General features: G+C 42.4%; 1 pseudogene; it reads right to left on the bottom strand.

Annotated features, from left to right (window-relative positions):
• Positions 1-6,108: 6,108 nt before the first annotated feature.
• On the bottom strand, positions 6,109-7,755 carry LOC149391013 (uncharacterized; annotated as a pseudogene).
• Between the last annotated feature and the right edge of the window lie 6,092 nt (positions 7,756-13,847).

Below are 13,847 nucleotides of genomic sequence, written 5' to 3'. Positions count from 1 at the left end.
TCCTATCGCATATATAACGTCAATGTTGGCAATATGTTAGTTGGCCTATACACATCAGAACATCAACAAATATCCATCTAATACATCAGATAAATACTATGCACGATTAACTTGTATTTTACAGTGCCTGATAAAAACATTGTTTCTCTGTATATTCAATGCAAGTTCCAAATCCAACAGATAGAAAAACCTATGTACTTTGAGTTCAAGGAATACCTTGGATGTCGATTATCGACTTTCCAAAACACCAATTTGCAAATGCTCTATTCAAGTTTTGTTCCGTTACAGATGACCAACCAATGATTTTTTTCATATCTTTTTTTTTTTTTAGCAATTGAACCTTCAAACTACGGTATGATTGCATATAAAAAAATGCTAGAAGTTCCGAGTACTACCTTCTAAATTTATCGCCTTAACCAAAACGCGAAACTTAACAGAGGACCCTTTTGACTCTCTGTTAAGTGCAATGTGAACATGTATATGAAAATCATGGAGATTCAAGACGGATGTTAAAATCTGAGGAATATAGGATTTAAAGCAATTAGCAGATAATTATAGGTTGAATATAGGACAGATATACTGCCTCTTTCTATTTTCTAGTAATAAAAAACGAGTGAGGTTCTTGTCCGGTACCGATACACTAGTCAAATGGTACATAAAGAATTGAGGCTAGTGTTTTATGAGGGAATACTCGATATTATTTCCGATACTCGAATGAGTCTTTTTATACAGGGAAGAGACGAATAAACTAACTTAAATACCATAATAAAAGCCTATTATTCCGATATCTTAACAGCCAAGATATCCGGGACTAAACATGCCTAAAGACTCGGTAACTTAATTACCAGGCTAACTAATAGCAGAAAATAAAGGAACACTTAAAGGATAAAACGAAACACAGCTCGCAGATCGCAGTTCGGAGCTCGCTCAACTCGCAGCAACTCCTCAGCGAGCTCGCAAGTCGTTCCAGCTCGCAGATCGCTCAACTCCTCAGCGAGCTCGCAGGTCGCTCCAGCTTGCTACTCAGCTCGCTCCAGTTCGCTCCTGCTCGCTCCTCAGCTCGCTACTCAGCTCGCTCCAGTTCGCTCCTGCTTGCTCCAGCTCGCTCCAGATCGCTCCAGCTCGCTGACGGAATTCTACACTCCCCCTCAAGCTCGCTTGTGGATGTCAAACAAGGCGAGCTTGGAACAATTGTTGGTGAAGAGTTGACGTGGCAATGGCTTGGTAAATATGTCAGCAGCTTGATCTGTAGAACTCACATATAACAGGGAGATCACCTTTTCTTCAATATTCTCACTCAGAAAATGGCGATCGATTTCGACGTGTTTTGTTTTGTCATGCTGAACAGGGTCTTTAGCCATACTTATTGCTGACTTGTTGTCGCACAATATCTTTACTGGGCCATCTATCTTGATCTTCAAATCCTCGAGCAGCTTCTTTAGCCACATTCCTTCACACACCCCATGAGCTAAAGATCTCAGCTCTGACTCAGCACTACTTCTGGCTACAACTGACTGCTTCTTGCTCCTCCAAGTGACCAGGTTTCCCCAGACAAACGAGCACATGCCTGAGGTTGATATGGAGTCAGTCTTTGAGCCTGCCTAGTCTGCATCGCTGAAGATTTGGATCTCACAGCTTGAATGTTTCTTGAACATCAATCCCATTCCCGGTGTGGACTTGAGGTATCTGAGGATTCTCATTACAACTTCCATGTGAATCTCTGAGGGGTCATTCATGAAACGGCTTACCATGCTTACTGAGAAACTTATATCTGGTCTTGTGTGAGCCAGATAGATAAGCTTCCCAACAAGTCTTTGGTATTGACCCTTATCCACTCTCTTCTCAGTGCTGCTCTTCAGTAGCTTCACAGTTGAATCCATTGGAGTCTCAGCAGGTTTGCACCCCAGCATACCTGTGTCTTTGAGCAGATCCAGAGTATACTTCCTCTGAGACACTGAGATTCCAATCTTGGACCTTGCTACTTCCATGCCGAGGAAATACCTCAACTCTCCAAGATCTTTGACTTCAAACTCAGTAGCCAGAACACGTTTGACCTTCATGATCTCTTCTTCATCATCACCGGTGAGGATTATATCATCCACATAAACACTGAGGATGGTACATTTTCCCTGAGCTGAATGCTTGGTGAACAATGTGTGATCTGCATGGCTTTGGCTGAATTGGCAGCTCTTGAGGACTCTAGTGAAGCGCCCAAACCAGGCTCGTGGACTCTGTTTGAGTCCATAGATGGACTTATGGAGGTGACAAACCTTGCTTCCATGATCACCTTCGAATCCCGGGGGCAAGTCCATGAACACTTCTTCCTCAAGTGTGCCATTAAGGAAGGCATTTTTGACATCTAACTGGTACAATGGCCAATCCAAGTTTGACGCACTGGACATAATGACCCTGATTGTATTCAGTTTAGCCACAGGTGCAAATGTCTCTTGGTAGTCAATTCCATAGGATTGAGTATATCCCTTGGCTACAAGTCGAGCTTTGTACCTTTCAATGGAGCCATCTGACTTGTGTTTGACCGTGAACAGCCATCAGCACCCCACTGTTCTCTTTCCTCTTGGAAGTTCCTCAATGCTCCAGGTCTTGTTTTTCTCTAGGGCTTCTATCTCATCCATTGCAGCTTTTCTCCATTCAGGGGTTGACATTGCTTCCTGAATTGTATCTGGTGTGGTGACTTGATCCAGTTGAGTCAGGAAGGCTTGATACTTGCTGGAGAGATTTCCATAGTAGATGTAGTCTTCGATCTGGTATGGACCACATGCTCGTGATGGCTTTCTCAAGGCAATGGGAAGATCAGGACCTGTTTCACTGTTAATTGTACTATTTGCAGGCATTTCAGGACTAATGTTACCTTGAGTTGACTCATCTGTGATGTTGATTAAGGATTGATCAGGTGATGTCTCATAGGAGTGCTGAAGTGTGTGTGTCTCTTGTGGTATCTGGTCTTGGTGAGATTCATCTGTGAGGTGTGGCTCTTGTTGTGGATCTGGTATGGTGTATATGATGTTTAGGGTAGTAGGCATGGACTGAGTGTGGTGGATTGGTGTGCTTGGGGTTTCTATGAGTCCTTCTGAGGAGTCATAGTATGGTGTGGTCTCATGGAAGGTAACATCATAGGAAATATAGGTTTTCTTGTTTTGAGGTGAGTAGCACTTGTACCCCTTTTGAGTGGAAGAATAACCAATGAAGATACATTTGATGGACCTAGGATCCAATTTGCGGTGATCATATGTGTGTACAAAGACAGAGCATCCAAAGACTCTGGGTGAGATTGTGGATATGAGCCTAGTTGTTGGAAAAGATTCTCTCAGTTTTTCACATGGGGATTTGAATTCTAGGACTCTTGAGGGCATCCTATTGATGAGGCATGTGGCGGTTAGAATGGCTTCTCCCCAGAGGTATTTTGGTACATGTGAGGTAAACATAAGGGATCTAGCTACTTCTAATAGGTGTCTATTTTTTCTTTCAGCAATGCCATTTTGTTGAGGTGTTTGGACACATGAGCTAAGGTGAATGATACCCTGAGATTGAAAGTAAGTGTTGAGTTGTGCATTGAAATAATCTTTGGCATTATCTGAATGTATAATCTGTATGTCTGTGGTGAACTGGTTTTTTATCATCTTGTGAAACTGGATGATGATTGAGCTAGCCTCAGATTTGTCTTTCATAAGGTATACCCAACTTATTCTAGTGTGGTATCAATGAGGGTTAGGAATCATCTAGCACCATTTAGATTTTTTACTCTTGAGGGACCCCAAATGTCACTATGTAAAACAGAAAAAGGTTTTGATGGGACATATTGCTTAGGGTTATAAGAGCTACGAGTATGCTTAGATAGTTGACACACATCACACTGAAACAAATTTATATCTTTATTGATAAATAATTTTGGAAACATTTTCTTGAGGTACATGAAATTTGGGTGTCCTAAGCGATAGTGATGCAACATAATATCTCTATCTGCTTGAGAGAAGGCTGACTTATTTTTGAGGATTGAAGCTGAGGCAATTTTGCTGGTCTCGACGCTTGTCTTGATGAGGTAGAGTCCACCACACATTTCAGCACTGCCAATCGTCATCCCTGATTTCTTTTCCTGAATTTCACAAGACACATCATCAAAGATAGTTAGGCAACATGAGTCCTTATTTACCTTATAAACAGATAGTAAATTGCAGTGTAACTTAGGTACATGTAATACAGAACTCAGTGTGAGTTGATTGGTGATTTTTACTGAACCAATCCCAGCTACCAAGGCCTTTGATCCATCGGCTATTGTGACATACAACTTCTCATTACATGGTGTATAATTGTTGAATAGATGGAAACTGCTTGACATGTGATCTGATGCCCCAAAATCCATGATCCACACAATTGAGAGATTAGTAGTCACATGGTATGCTGTTAAGGCTTGAATAGCCTCATGTATTGTACCTTTTTGAGCAATTAGTCCGGTTGTAGGCGAGTCACCTTGTTGGCTGGCTTTTCTGATGAGGCATGTGAGCATTTCAAGCTGCTCAGGACTGAAGGGGCTGGAGGATGCTGAATTGGCTTGAGTCTCCTGGTCTCTTGGGTGCCTTGAAGGCTTCCAGTTTGCAGGTTTGCCATGAATCTCCCAGCATGTCTCACGTGTGTGTCTTGGCTTCTTGCAGTGCTCACAGTAGGGTCTTCCTTTCTTGGTCTTGTTGTAGGGTGCCTTAGCAGCCAGGGCCTAAGACTCTTCGTGAGCTATCAAGGCAGAGGCATCATGAGGACTTGGAGAGGATTGGGGTGCAGTAATCATGAGCTTTCTACGGCTTTCTTCATGTCTGACCATTGAAAAAGCTTCACGAAGAGTTGGCAGTGGCTTGATGCTCAAGATTCTCCCTCTGACCTCGTCTAGCTCTTTGGTGAGACCTGATAAGAGCTTGAATACACGCTTGGTTTCCAAGATCTTTGCATAGAGCAGCGAGTCTTCAGGGCAGTTCCACCTGTGTTGATCATATACATCGATTCTTTGCCATAATCTTGTCAGTGTGTGCTATAATATTGAGTAACAGAAGCTTCTCCCTGTTTTGAGTCATGAAGGAGGTTTTCTGTCTCAAATAGCTCCGATGTGTTTTATGAATCTGAAAAAGTGATACGAGCAGCTTCCCAAATTTCAGATGCAGTAGAGTAAAGCAAGAAATTTTCACCTATCTGCATCATAGAATTAACAAGCCATGACATGACCATGCTATTCTCTGCCTTCCAAGTCTTGAATTTTGGATCATCTTTCTTCGGGGCTTTGGCTTCTCCGGTGAGGTGATCGTCTTTGCTGCGACCACAGATGAACATTTGGACAGACTGTGACCATTGAAGATAGTTTTGGCCATTGAGCTTGTGACTGGTGATGGTGTGAGGGTTTTGATCGGCCATGGAGGTGTTTAGGGAAGGTGTTTCAGATGATGACGCTAGGGCGTGTGATTGACCATATTTAGTCATTTTCTGGATCGAGGTTAACACTGCTCTGATACCATAAAGAATTGAGGCTAGTGTTTTATGAGGGAATACTCGATATTATTTCCGATACTCGAATGAGTCTTTTTATACAGGGAAGAGACGAATAAACTAACTTAAATACCATAATAAAAGCCTATTATTCCGATATCTTAACAGCCAAGATATCCGGGACTAAACATGCCTAAAGACTCGGTAACTTAATTACCAGGCTAACTAATAGCAGAAAATAAAGGAACACTTAAAGGATAAAACGAAACACAGCTCGCAGATCGCAGTTCGGAGCTTGCTCAACACGCAGCAACTCCTCAGCGAGCTCGCAGGTCGCTCCAGCTCGCAGGTCGCTCAACTCCTCAGCGAGCTCGCAGGTCGCTCCAGCTTGCTACTCAGCTCGCTCCAGTTCGCTCCTGCTCGCTCCTCAGCTCGCTACTCAGCTCGCTCCAGTTCGCTCCTCAGTTCGCTCCTGCTTGCTCCAGCTCGCTCCAGATCGCTGACGGAATTCTACAGTACAAAAATAAATACCGTAGCCGTTATGGTTCTTGGTGAAAACTCATCTCCGCGGACGAAGATAAGACATGTGTGATAAATTCTTCTTTATCCAGAGGTTTGTGTCTCTCAAGGGTCCAATTGAAGGAAGCGAGTGGGAGGGGCATTTTCAGCCGAGTGAGAGCCGATCTCGATCTCGGGAGGTAAAGGTCGGAGCAACCCGTTATTGGAGAGCTCTTCCAAGCCTCTGATGCCATGTCGCAATTAAGCCGCGTGCAAAACGGCGCGATCGAGAACGAGTGGGTCCCCCGGATCGTCTCGAGCTAGGTCAAGCAACGTATGCCGGTAAACTTACGCAGCAAGCAACGGCCCCGCGACCAGACGGCTCCTGCAAAAAATCGCAACCTTGACGACGTGCTTGCAGAGATTCCCAGCCCTCGACGAAGGGCAGTTACATGAAGAAAATTCCGACCCGGTTGGGTTCCATATCGTGTAAGCCTTCGTTCGGTCCGTCTGAGAGACGACCTTCACGAGCCCGAGATCGTTCTCATCGAGAACCACGTCAGCGTCCGCGATGCCAATGTTGCGCACATCGTTCCGCGTCAGGAGATCGTCGCGACTGTGGGGTCTGCCGTGGCCCCGGACCGCCCGGTCGTGGTGCTGGATTATGGCGTCCGAGGAGATTCCGGAGCAGAGCATCGACGCCACTCTGTGTCGTAGCTCCTCGGAGATCCGAGGGGTGTACATGGCTCTGGTCCCCAGGGCGTCGCGGTCCAGCGCCCCGTGGCAGGGCGACCCATATTTATCGATGTGATTCCTCTGGTTGAAGATCACGAGCGCGAGAGACGGGCGAGAGTACAAGCGCTTCACGGTGAAATGGCATAGGCAACCCCTCATCATGTGGCGTCTCCCATGCCGACTTCCTTTTCCCGACGACGATTTTGCATTTGGGCCATCTTTGGAACCGGATTGGCGATCTTGATAGTCTTCCGGGCCGTATGAACACCAGTATCTGACAAGTCATCCTACTTCATTTACGTCACTACGATGAATGTTGATCAACTGATCAATGAAATATGAATTAAGCTTTATTTCTCTCTGTCTCTCTCTATCCATTTCTTTCTCAGGAGTCTACACTCACTCGTGTTCCTCTCCTTGTCGTATCAACAAAATGCTTGACTAAAGAACCTATTATGACTATGAACACCTTACGACGATAATGCCCGGACAACCTTATTTGGGTGAGATTGTAAACCCAACTCCCAATTTGGGTTATTTGTGAAATCTATGGCAGAAAAGTGGACGTGACTCTTGCATTGAGAGTGAACCGCTATAAATCTGTGTGTTATTTTTATTCTTTGCAAGTTGGTTGTTATTTTTACTAGATCGGATTTGGGGTTCAAATCCTAACAGTAAAACCAACACATTATATCCTAAAAAAAAGAGCTCGATGAAAAGACCGAATGAACACGAGTATAGTCAATAATCGCTCCTCCTCATATTTTAAGGGATTATAGGTAAATAATCCAAAAATAAATTGTCGGACTACAGTCACTAACTCATGCGCACGCAGAATTACATACAGGCCCAAGAAGCTCACAACTCACACCCAATATAGGACAATACTGTTAATTTCAGCGATCGCTGACCGCTCGAACTCATGTTTCGCTGTCGGAAAAAAAATTGAATTCTCCAACCACCGCCGAGAAAGTGTTTGATAGTTCTCGGAAGCCAAACACAAACACTAGCTCTGGAATCGCCAAACTGGTTTTCCATTCTCTTGACGCGAAATTTAATTGCTGGAAAAGGAAAAGATGCGAGATTGGTTACAACATTTGAGAAGCCAAACATGCAGCGTGTATATGCAGTATATATTGAGCAACCTCAAGGTTTTCTCCAATGAAACGACATACGATTCTGTTAGTTTCGACAGAAGATTCTAGGCTTAGTTTTCCTATGTATATCATTTTTTTTTCTAAACTTACACTACTTTTCTCATGTGGGACTTTTATTTTGTATAATTAAACTACCATAAGTCGTACACATTGTTGCTACACATATAGTCATACACACTCATAATATTCTATAGACAAGTTTTTTTTTTACAAAAAATTAGAAAAATAGCCAACTTAAACGTTTGATATTGCTAAATAGCCAAGGTTTGATAAATATTAGGTAAATAGCCATAAATGATGACGTGGCTTAATATGACAGTGGTTATTTACTTAATATTTACGTTTGTAAATATATAAATTGGTTATTTACCTAATATTTAGAAAACCTTGGCTATTTAGCAATTCTCAACGTTTATGTTGACTATTTTGCTAAATTACCCTTTTTTATTACTACTTACGTTAGTGTTTGTATTTGTATGTAGTATATAAGTTTTTATTTTATTTTATACTGTATAGTATATAACCACAGAGATGTTTGTGACGAAGTGGCTGGGCTCTGAGGATGAACGTACCTATGCTCGCATGAACGAGGACGAGAGTGGTCACGCACACTCTCGCACAGACGAGACAACGGTATTCCCGACCCCAAGACGAGATCTCGATCGTGGCATCCTGGCGTTGGGGAAGGCATCGACTGACGCCTTATTCGACATCAATAACGAAGCCCCACCGCTTCATAAAAAACATCTCTTTGCCGATCAGGAGCACAGATGAACTGGGCTCGGACCGCGACACATAGTCGCGCAGGGCGCACCGATGCCACAACTAGCAACAGCATAACATGAAAGGGTAATTCAGCGAAATGACGATCGGGAACTTTCCCCTTGCTACATAGGAACTTGAAATAGCACTTCAACGTTCGTGAATCTCAAAAAATCGGCTTCCTCCTGAAAATGAGGTCGTGCAGACTATAGCCAGACTCTGCCCAAACAACGTTGCTCCGCCCCATACGACTCCCATTGATCAGGCCTCAAACGAAAGAAGGCAAGGTGCCCCCACTAGCCCCGACCAGCGCCCCTGCAACGCATGTAGATGTGGCTAGCATACTCTACGACTTCGAAAACGCGAGGTCCGCAATGTCGTGGCCATTGAAATAAAGTATTTTGGTAACATTTTCCTAACACTTATATTAAGATTTTATTCTTAAGCATATATCTTCAGTCTTGGTATATTCATAGTATTTTGAAAACACATATAATTTCCAGTACACATCTATATAGTTTGTGGCATTTCTCTACCACTGAAATATAAGATTTATTCTTAACCATATCTTCTATCTTAGTATAGTCAAAAGTATTTTAAAACATAATTTCCAATATACATCTGTATATTTATTAGCATTTTACTAACACTTAAATATAAGATTTCTTCTTAAGCATGTCATATGTCTTTTTTTTTTTTTTAACAGAAGAAATAATCTTCATTAAAACTCAACACTCTTACTGAATCAAGAGTTTGATTTCCAGAGGAACATCCTCCTCGTGGAACATACAATCTGGGTATAAATTCGATGCCCTCGCAAGAGAGTGAGCAACGCCGTTTGCAGATCGTTTAACGAAATTTAAAGAAACATTAACACAGTCTAATAAGAGGGTTTTACAATCTTGCACAATATTATCAAAAGCAGAGACCATAGGATAACCTGTAAACAATCACCCTCAATTATTATGTCAGTCCATCCACGCTGCTTGGTCCAACTGAGAGCTTCCCTGATTCCGATGGCCTCCGCAACCGCCGACGAGTATGCTCCAGTCCGACAACCGGTCACAGCTTCCATTAAAGCTCCTTGGTGGTTTCGCACGACAATTCCAAACCCGAAGCTGTCTTGTTGTTGAAAAAGTGCCGCGTCCACGTTGATTTTTAGCTTTCCTTCAGGCGGGGGTGCCCATTTCTGATTTTCCACTGGTGCCTCGCTTGGGCTTCTTTGTATTTCTGCGTTAACTTCTTGGGCTGACAGCCATTGATTCAGAGTTGTTAACGCCATCGTGACCACCTCTGCTGTTACCATGTTTTTTCCTTCCCACAGCTTCGTGTTCCTGGCTTTCCATATCACCCAGCATAGCGCAAGAATCTCCGCCTTCTCATTCTCCGTTGCTCCTTGACATAATTGTTCCAGCCATGTAGACGCGCTTCTTTCTCCTATCTCCAAGATATGCCGACCTGTTGCAACCCAACAACTCCTCGCAAAGCGACACTCAAAGAGTATATGAGTTGCAGTTTCTCTTGTCTCCTCACATAAAGCACACTCCGGACTCACGTTGACTCTCCTCGAGATGAGCCGATCCTTCGTCGGGATGCAACCCGATAAAGATCGCCACATGAGGTCCTTACACTTCGGAGGCGCTTTAATTTTCCATAACATTTTCCAGATTTCTAGAGCTTGGTGTTCACTCCAAAAACCTTTCTCCCGTTGAATCAACTTGTATGCACTTCTCACTGAAAACCATCCGGAGGTTTCTTCACGCCAATACCAGCCATCGTCAATGTCTGTTATGCATATCGGTACTTGGACGATCAAATTCCTGTCTCTCTCATTGAACTGGCTCTCCAACATATCTCGATTCCAAGAATTTCTATCAGTCGACATCAATTCGCTGACCATCTTTCCTTCAAGCAGGGGATTTGTAGAGCTGATTGCCGGGTCATCATCACTTGGAAGCCACGGTTCCCCCAAGATTTTTACCTGACTACCCGAGCCAATGCTCATTCTCCCACCTTTTCTGATTAAACTCTGAACCTCCATAATACTACGCCATATAAAGTTCGGATTCGGTCCAAATTCTGCCTCCAAAAAAGAGTTCTTCAGGTAGTATCGTGCCTTGTATATTCTACTGACCAGGGAATCTTCTTTGGTGAGAAATCTCCACGTTTGTTTTTCTAGCATGGCCATGTTAAAATCATGTAGATTCTTGAACCCCATTCCCCCTTGAGATTTGTGCTTACACATTTTGTCCCACGCCGCCCAATGGATCCCTCGTTGTTCCTTGCCGCTTGAATTCCACCAGAACTTGTTGAACATTTTCTCTATTTCCTCACACATACCTTGGGGGAGAAGAAAAACACTCATGGTGTAAGTAGGAAGAGCTTGTGCCACTGTTTTGATCAAAACTTCTTTACCCGCCCTTGACAAAAGTTTCCAATCCCATCTTTGAATTCTCTCCCGGATTCTTTCCTTTAGGTAACCCAAAATCGCATTCTTATTTCTTCCAATGGTGCTAGGCAAACCCAAGTATTTGATGTCCATACTGTTGGAATTGATCTAGGGTTTAAGAAAAAGATTAAACGCTTCGGGAAGCGGCGGAATTTAAAAAATTTCTTTTCAAGTAAAAACAGTTTTTACTAACCTAGACAAAGAAGCAAGTACATGTAATTAAAAATCAATATGAGCTAAGAGTCTACTAACCTTTCTTGAAGCTTGAACTTTGAAGAAGCTTTTGGAAAGTTTGCAACGCTCGTCTCCCCTCGCAGCACGTCTCTCTTCCTTTCCTCGGCACCTCGAGCAACCACGAAAGTTTCTATCACTAAATCACTCGAAATAAAGGAATTAGTGAGTGGGCACTTTTAAACACTACGACTTAAGAACGAGTCTCGAAGTCGCAGAGCTAAACACTAGGTCGAGTGAGGACCTAGGTGCCAAGACAAGAAAAAATCGAAAATAAACTAGAGAGAGAGAGAGAGGATTTTCGGCCAACAATGTCTAGAGAGAGAGTCTCTCAATCTCTAACTTATGTTGAATGAATAGAATGAGAGGAATGAGGGTCCTATTTATAGGAGAATGGTTGGCCTTGGAAAGAAGTAGTTTCCTCTTATTTTCCAAGCCTTTATGAGCAATCTTTTATTACCCATTCCTATCAACATAGGCGCCCACCTCATGCACATCCACAAGGGATTAGTTTCCTCTTTTATTCCATGCCTTTGACTTTCTCTTGGCTTGTTTGGCCGAATTTCCTTATGGCAAGCATAGGAAATTTGTTTCTTCTTTTTCTTTTGGCAAGTATCTTGATACATTTATGCACAAAATATTTTCTCTTTCCTTGGGTATTATGGGCGCCTATTCTCATCTAGAAGGAGCTTCTAGAAGCTTCTTCATTTGTTCATGACAACATGAGAAAAGCCCATTAAGAATTTTCAATAAAATTCTTATGAAATGAAATTAATTCACAAGGCCCAATAATCAAGTTATGGCCGAGTGACATTAAGTCATCAAATGAACTTGTCAAAAAATTTATTGACATTCATTTCATCATATGTCTCAAAAGACAAAAATACCATTTTGACTATTTTCGTTCTTGTTTTGACTTAGCTTCCAGTTTAACTATTCCTATCGATGTGATTCGTGACAGTGACCTCATGGACCCAAATGAACAAAGCTTGAGCTAAACACTTGGACTCAAAAGTTCACAAACCTTTTCCAAGTTTAGCTTAATGCCAACTGACTCCACTAAAGAGCTGACACTGAAAATCTCTCGGTTCAAATGAATTTGTTTTCTACTCAAGAATTCGACCTAATTATAATGAGCGGATCCACTGAATATTATCTATGTTTACCCTTCATGAATGTCATCAGCTAGTCGGGATTTACTAAATTACCATTTTACCCTTCTAGCTGTTATTTCCTCAACTCCTTTGTCGCTTGTGAATAAGTTAGAAACAATGTATTGACGAGGAGCTAACAAGTCACATTGTTTCATCCAAAAGAGTCAGGACTCAATTTGGACACTGGCCAGTTCATTTATTCACACTCCAAGGAACAAAGCATGAGGTGACATACATTGCATTTCAGCAATCTTGTACATGAATTCCATATCTATGAGAACTTCACAAAGTTACTCATGACAGACTCACAACTTAGTACTTCACCAATAGGCCTTGTTCGGAATCACATAGTGAGTCCGAACTTTGACTTTCTCAAATGAGAATACTAAGGTGTGAAATGGCATGTCTCATTTCAGGATTAAGGTAAGCATGATGCAATTCATACATAGTGACTTCGAGACATAAGAGGTTAAATGGTTTGTTCTTATATTGTCTCTAGAAGTGCACTGGTCAATTCAGTACCTTCGGAAGATACCTAGAAGAACTATAGAGTCTCCAACTCTCAATGCCTCATAACCAGACATCATAGATTCTTCTAACAATCGTACTGAGGTCAATAGTCCTTTGACCCTAAGATTGCGAATATATCGTTTTAAGCAAACTACGAAGAGTTTGTTCATGCAAATCTACATTTGTCTCTTCGTAAGTTGTTAAGTTTGTTTATGGACTAAAAGACTAAGGTTTTATCATAAAGCTTCAAACAAAGAAAGAATGAATGAACGTTTCAACTTTATTAATGAATAGATAGGCAATTACAAGCAAGAGTCTTCATGAGACTTTATTACATCAAATGTACAAAATAAAGATTACAACTCTTCTTGTGGGCACCATTGACAACACATACCCGCCTCTTCAATCCCCAAGACTTTAATCACCTCCCTCTTGTCCTCAAGCCGTGTGTTCTTGCTAAAGAAAGATTGGGATTTTGTGTAGTTAACTGCTTGTCCAGATGCCCTTTCAAAAACGTGCAGGAGCTCTTTAACTCTATTAGCCTCACTCGCCACCGCTCGGCAGTAAAGGTAGCTATCATCAGCAAACAATATATGAGATACCGAAGGTGCTCCTCTCGCAACTTGACAACCGTGTATCCATCCTAGGTTTACACAGCGCAATGGGTCTTAGATCTCCCAGGGTCTCAGGATCCTTTTTCTTCGAAATTAGCACAATGTGGGTGTCATTCAAGCCCTGTGGGAGAGCCTCGGACGCAAAGAAATCCCTGACCATTTTAACAATATCGGTTCCTACAATATTCCAGTATTTTTTGGTAAAAACCTGGATTTATGCCATCAGGACCCGGGGATTTGTCTGGGTGCATCT

This window comes from Urtica dioica, chromosome 7, assembly GCF_054948205.1.
Source record: "Urtica dioica subsp. dioica isolate 48M chromosome 7, U.dioica_male_clone48M_v1_H2, whole genome shotgun sequence".
Taxonomy (NCBI): Eukaryota; Viridiplantae; Streptophyta; class Magnoliopsida; order Rosales; family Urticaceae; genus Urtica; species Urtica dioica.
Note: the sequence above shows the minus strand (reverse complement) of the source record. Positions and strands in the feature narration are given on the sequence as shown.